Source organism: Alligator mississippiensis, chromosome 2 (assembly GCF_030867095.1).
Source record: "Alligator mississippiensis isolate rAllMis1 chromosome 2, rAllMis1, whole genome shotgun sequence".
NCBI classification, from domain to species: domain Eukaryota; kingdom Metazoa; phylum Chordata; order Crocodylia; family Alligatoridae; genus Alligator; species Alligator mississippiensis.
The window spans coordinates 275,827,954-275,833,953 of record NC_081825.1 but is presented as its reverse complement, the minus strand read 5'-3'; the positions used below and the strand labels follow the sequence as shown (position 1 = coordinate 275,833,953).

Below are 6,000 nucleotides of genomic sequence, written 5' to 3'. Positions count from 1 at the left end.
AGATGACAAAGGGCTTCAGGGTCAGATAGCACTGTTTCCCAAAGAAAAACAGATTGTCTAATGCTGTAACTTTTAGTACCAGTATCTTGTAAGAAAGCCTGTATGCACATAAATTGCAAAAGATTGAAGAACACTGGAATTATCTGGGAATAAACAGAACTGAATGTTTCATCAACTTCAAACAATACGGTGTTCCACAACTTATCTTTTGAAGCAAATTTTTTGTTAAGTACAGCTTTTCTATGACTGCATCTGATGGATCCCTAAATTCCAGATTCATCTGCTACTTACATGATTAAGATGTAGCCATCCTTATCTCCAAATGCATCCCAGACACATTATTGAAGGAGTCAACAGATCACAAGTAACAAGGCACATGTTAAAATTTGTGGTGTTTTATAGTAGATTTAAAATCTCCATACCTTAGAACAAAAACCTTCCTTAGTTCTTTATTTTCAGAAAATGTTTTTTTCTGAAGGAAGGTATGGATTAGATTTCAATGCTATTTTCACTCTTCTAGGAAGGGAATGAGCCTGAAGGAAAGTGGGCCATTGTCTGGAGTGTGGTTAGGAACTCTGGGTAACGCCACCCAAAGACAACAGTTGCTTGCAAAAACATTTATATAGGGAGGAGTTCATGGCAGGCTGGAGAGACAGTTTCATTGTCAGCTTGTTACTGCTCCATGAAGGCAGAGTATAAAAGGCAAGTGTCAAATCACACTGTAGGTTTCAGAATGGACATGATAGGATAAAGTGTTTGGTTATTATTTATCATTATTATTGTTAATAATAATCAACCTAGGCCTAAATGATACAAGCCTTCCCCCTTGGGCTGCCTGAAGTTCCGGTTAGATATTTTGTAGCTGGTTATTTCTTTAGAGCAAACTTTTTCTAGTGGATAAAGGTCTAGAAATAAGAACACTGGACACCCACAATGAAATGCAAAGATAATCATGATGTTTGACTTCATACAGTGAGATGGGGAAGAAGAGACATACAGACCAAGCTGTATAAGGCTCCAAGCCTGCAAGTTTTTACATACCCAGGGACCTGGATGTGTCCATGGAGCCTTGCTAAAGGTATAGGTGTTCATCTGTGACATAGAGATAGCACAAGCAATATAGTAGTGGAATATTGAAGCCAAGAGCCTAATTCCATTTAAAACAACAATGAACATTAGAAGACTCCTTCAAAGATCTGTTTAAATGTATACTTCTAGCTAGCTAACCTGTGGGTGCAACTCTTACGGTGCATCTACACGAAACATGTTAATGTGCATTACGGGCATGTGTCTACATGTGTGTGCCCTTAATGTGCATTTAAAATGGCAAAATTAGGGTAATCGCACCTAAATTTGACATGTGCAAATGCAGGCGTCAAATTTAGGTGGAGTTTGTTAAAGCACATTAATGCATGTATAGATGTGACCTGGCACTAACTTAAGTGCCGGGTTTTCCCACTTACTAGCGGCATGTGGTAGGGCTGCAGGGACTTGGCATTAACTTTAATGCCAAGTGCACTAACTTTAGTGCCCAGTCCCTGCACACGTAGACACCTGCCAATAATCGCTTAATGCACCTTAAATTTAGTAGCGTTTAAATGCATGTGTAGACGCACCCTTACAGTCCTCCCCAAAGGCAATATATTTTCTGGCCTCCGAGAGCCCATGAGTTCAGGGCTTTAGTTGTTTCTTTTTCAGTGTTTCCCTTTTGTGAAAATACATTTCCTTTAATGTAAAGCCTGTACATTTAGGGCTTAATTTAAGAGTACAACTCTCTATAGTCCCCATGTAACAATAGAGCAACTTTCATCTGAGCTCTCTGAATTTGGAAACAAAGATACAGAAATTAGATCACCTGCCAGGATCCTGGCTCCCAATCTCATTTCCACAGCTATTGTTTATCTACCTTGGATATTTGCCTGGGCCGGGGCTGGGCTCAGAGAGTGGGAGTCAGGCGGGCTCAGCTGCAAGCCCTGCTGCAAGCAGCCCGGACTCTGTGGTTGGCAGCAACTACCAGAGCCTGGGCCGGCTGCAGCCGGGAGGATGCAAACAGCTGCTCTGGGCTCTGGCATCAGCTCCATACCGGCAGGTGCACGTGTGCCTCAGAGCAGATGGTGGGGATGGGTCCTGAGGTAGCACAGCCCTCCCGCTGTCTGCTCTGAGGTGCATGTGCAGTTGCCACCAGCACGAAGCTGATGCCGGGGCTGTGGAGCCTGGTGCAGCTGTTTGCAGCTTGCCCGCTGTCTGCTGCAGCTGCCCAGAGCCCAGGCTGGCTACAAACAGCTGTTCCGGGCTCCAGAGCCCAGTCATCAGCTCTGTGCCGGCAGCGGGGAAGAGGCTGGGGTTGCAGTGCCTCAGGCCGCTCCCCCACCATCCGCTCTGAGGTGCGCGTGGACCTGCCAGTATGGAGCTTATGCTGGAGCCCAGACCAGATGTTTGCAGCATCCTGGCTGCAACCGGTCCAGGCTCTGGGTAGCAGCTGCCCAGCCGCCTGCTGGGAGTAGCCCGGGCTTCATGGCTGGCAGCAACTGCCTAGAGCCCAGACTGGTGGTGGCATGCCAAGCAAAATAGCCTCGCGTGCCATGCTCGGCACACATTCCGGGGGTTGCTGACTCCTGGACTAGACGATCTCTTGAGGTCCCTTCCAGCCTTACTTCTCTATGATAGGTATGATAACTAAGTTGCCAAACTGCCTTAACTTGTTCAAATTTTTTAAGCTTTATTCCTTGTGCAGAACACTACTGTATCTAGCTAAACTCAAGCAAAGTGGCCTTTCACACCTTAAACCCAGGTTGGTTCCTCTAGTTCCTCTTCATTCATTACTAGGAAATCTCTAGTAAAACTTGCTGAGCATGGTGACAGAGAGGGTAAGACATCCTGGGCATGTCTACACAAGATTCTAAATGTGTAGTAGACTAATTCTACTGAATATCACAGCAAAAGCTGTGCTAATGCACAGTAGAATTAGCCTACTGCGCATTAGTGTCATTAGAAGACTGTGCACTGGCACTACTGCATAGCAGTACTGGTTACTGCGCATTGAGTTAGTACCCGTTATTAAAGGTACTAAATTTAATGTGCACTAGCAACGGCACATTAATACACATGTAGGCGCGCCCCTTGCTATGCAGTGAGGGAGATGCATGCGAGGCTTGTTCCGGACTCATGCTAAAGCCTACCCTTTATCAGCTCAGCAGTAAATTGGCCCCTGTGGAATCAAAGGCAGCCAGGCATGCTGCTAGCCACATCACTCCCTGGTGCGTGGTTGCCTATAGTAACTTGTGTGCCTAAACCTCCAGTGGACTGTTTGTTTAAAATGGATCTCTGACTTCTTTGTTAGCAAAGTTGGAGGCAGATGTATCGCAGCTGTGGTCTGAACAACTCCAGTGTCCAGGCATCCACCTTTGTTAAGAACATGGACACAATGGCAACTTCTGGCTATAAAAAATCTACGAGTAATGCAGGAGACTCCTGAGGACCATCTTTTGGCACGTTCTTAACAAACTATTTGCATCTTCACAGATACCTCTTTGTGCAGCACTCTTGCAACTGCCTTCATTCTCTAATAATAAAAAAGCAAAAAAAAAAAAAAAAAGGTCACCTGGGCACTGATGCATTGTTCCACTCTTCAATGCCATCTGTTGTGAGCTTGGTTCAAACCTAGATAGGCTAATGTGTACCGTTCCACCCATTAGGCCTGAACAGCTTCCAAATTAGTGCATCTACTTGTGCATATTAATACAGTGCACTAAACTCTGGCAGTAAGCATGCCAGAGTTTATTACTCCTGAGTGCTGCGTTTACTTGTGTGCCTGGGACCACAGCACATTGAGCTGTGTCAAAGCAGCCCTGACTGGAGCTGCTCCGCCCCAAATCAGTGTGCTGCAGAAGAGCTGGCTGGGGCATGAGGATGCTCCAGTGCGGGGCTAGCCAGCAGGCAACCCCCACATTGAAGCACCCTTATGCAGTAGCCAGCCACATCAGTATCTACACATGCATTGTTGCACACAAAAAAATTCCACAGCAGGATATTGTATTTACAGGTACTACCCCGCTGCAGAGTTTGTTAGTTTACTCCTGCCTAATAGCTCTGCACCTGTAGAGACAGACATTTACTGCAAAGCTAATTAGCTTACCTTGAAGTAAAAATCTCTTGTAGATGTGCCCAAGATCTCTGTACATAATCCCATTTAAATCAGAAGACTTGCAGACCACACTTCTGTCACTGCCCCTGGCCTGAGTGGGATTGGGCAGTGAGAGGAAAAGAATGACAAAAGTCTTTGCTTTGTATACCCCAATTAGGGCCAGGCAAAATTTCATCCTTTGTTTTAGATGGAGTTCACAGATTTTTTTGCCTCCCTATCATCAAGGACACCTCATGTCCCAAGGAGGCAGGAATCAGATATCTGTCACCCCAATACACTGAGCAGCGAAGCTGTTTGGTTTCAAAAGGTGCATCTACACGAGATGTTTTACTGTGCTTTAGACTAATCTAGCATGCAGTAAAGTGCCACCATCCCCACGTGTGCGGCACTTATCGCACATTACATTAGCCTAGTGTGCCATTTGCTAGTACCATCACATGCAGGTACTAGATAAATGGTGCATTAACTAATGCACAGTAGCACACATGTAGATGCAGATGCTGGGCACAAACTGCACTCGGTCAGCCACACCAGCAGGGAGCCAGCTCCCTGCTTGGGGCACAGCCATGTGGCTTTCTGTTTCTTCAGACCTGTGGCATGGATAGCTTGTTGGCTGTCCCAAGCTGGACTCCAGACCCTGGAGCCCATGTCAGCTGCTGCTTGCCCCAGGCATCATGTCTTACCAGTGTGGACACAGGTCAGCCAAAGCAGCCCTGCAGACCCTGGCTCTGCCCCCCAGAGCGTGTGCCAGCAGCTGCCTGGTCCGTGGGCTCTGTGCATCTCCAGTGTGGGCACGTTCTGGCTGCCAAAGCCCCATCTCTGCCCCCCCAGGATTCCACATGGGCACCGTCTGCCTCCCAGGCACCATGGCCCACCTCAGCGGGCATGTGTCAGATGACACTGGCACCTGCAACCCCAGCCTGATCCCCCCCGATGCCCCTGGCAGCAGCTGCCATGGCAGCCTCCCCAATGCCAGAGACAGTGCCCTGGGGCCCAAACAGGATGAAGCAGGACCTCATCATGATGTGGGGTGACATGAAGGTCCAGTGGCAGTTCAGCTAGGCCACCAGGTCAAACAAGCTATTCTATGTGGCCATGTTGAACTGCAGGAGTGTGGCCGCCAGCACTCTGGTTACCAGTGCCACATGCAAGTCAAGGCCCAGGGGGGCCTAGTGCATCCAAGTCACGGACCAAAATAATCGGCCCAGGGCTGCCCACAAGTCCATGCTCTTCATGTGGCAGTTGGACTGGATCCGGGGCCCGAGGAAGGCTTGCCACGTGTATTCCAGCACAGGTGGGCTGCTGGAGCCTGCACCATATCCCAGTGTAGAGGAGGACTCAGCAGGGGAGGGTCCCTCAGGGGAACAGCACCAGTTTCCAGCATGCTCCCCAGCTGCGACCTCACCTGGTAGCTCAGGCATCCCAGGCCAGCACCTGCCAACTCTGGCTGTGCACCCCAGGCCAGGGATGGCCCCAGCAGCAAGCAGCTCCAGCCTTTCCTTGGAGCGGGGCACTGCCTAGGCAGCCAGGCACCGTGCCTCTCCATCCCAGGATACCACAGGCAGCCAGACTACGCCACTGCAGCCAGGGACTGATTCTGAGCACTGGGAGTGCCTACCACACCCATCAGGTAATCCCCACACAGGGAGGAAGGCTGGGGGGAGGGGCACCATGGCCACCCATGCTCACACCAGCTCACCCACCTGCCCCCGGGCTGCATGCCTGGAGCCACATGCCACACTTGGGGGGGGTGGACCTCCCCCTCCCCCTTGCTGGCTGAGCTCTCTCCCACCAGAGTTTTCCCTTGCAACATGCAGGGAGGCAGGAGGCAGTTCAGGACTCTTTTAAGCGGCCAG

General features: G+C 49.2%; 2 protein-coding genes across 3 annotated transcripts in view; one reads left to right on the top strand and one right to left on the bottom strand.

Annotated features, from left to right (window-relative positions):
- The window catches only part of LGMN (legumain), a 49,003-nt gene extending 48,818 nt beyond the window's left edge, over positions 1-185 (top strand). Inside the window, exon 14 of the mRNA XM_019481655.2 lies at positions 1-185. This exon is cut by the window's left edge and continues 639 nt beyond it. The gene's annotated coding sequence lies outside the window, so the exon portion shown is untranslated.
- The window catches only part of RIN3 (Ras and Rab interactor 3), a 151,460-nt gene that overhangs the window by 24,693 nt on the left and 120,767 nt on the right, over positions 1-6,000 (bottom strand). The gene's annotated exons all lie outside the window — the stretch shown is intronic.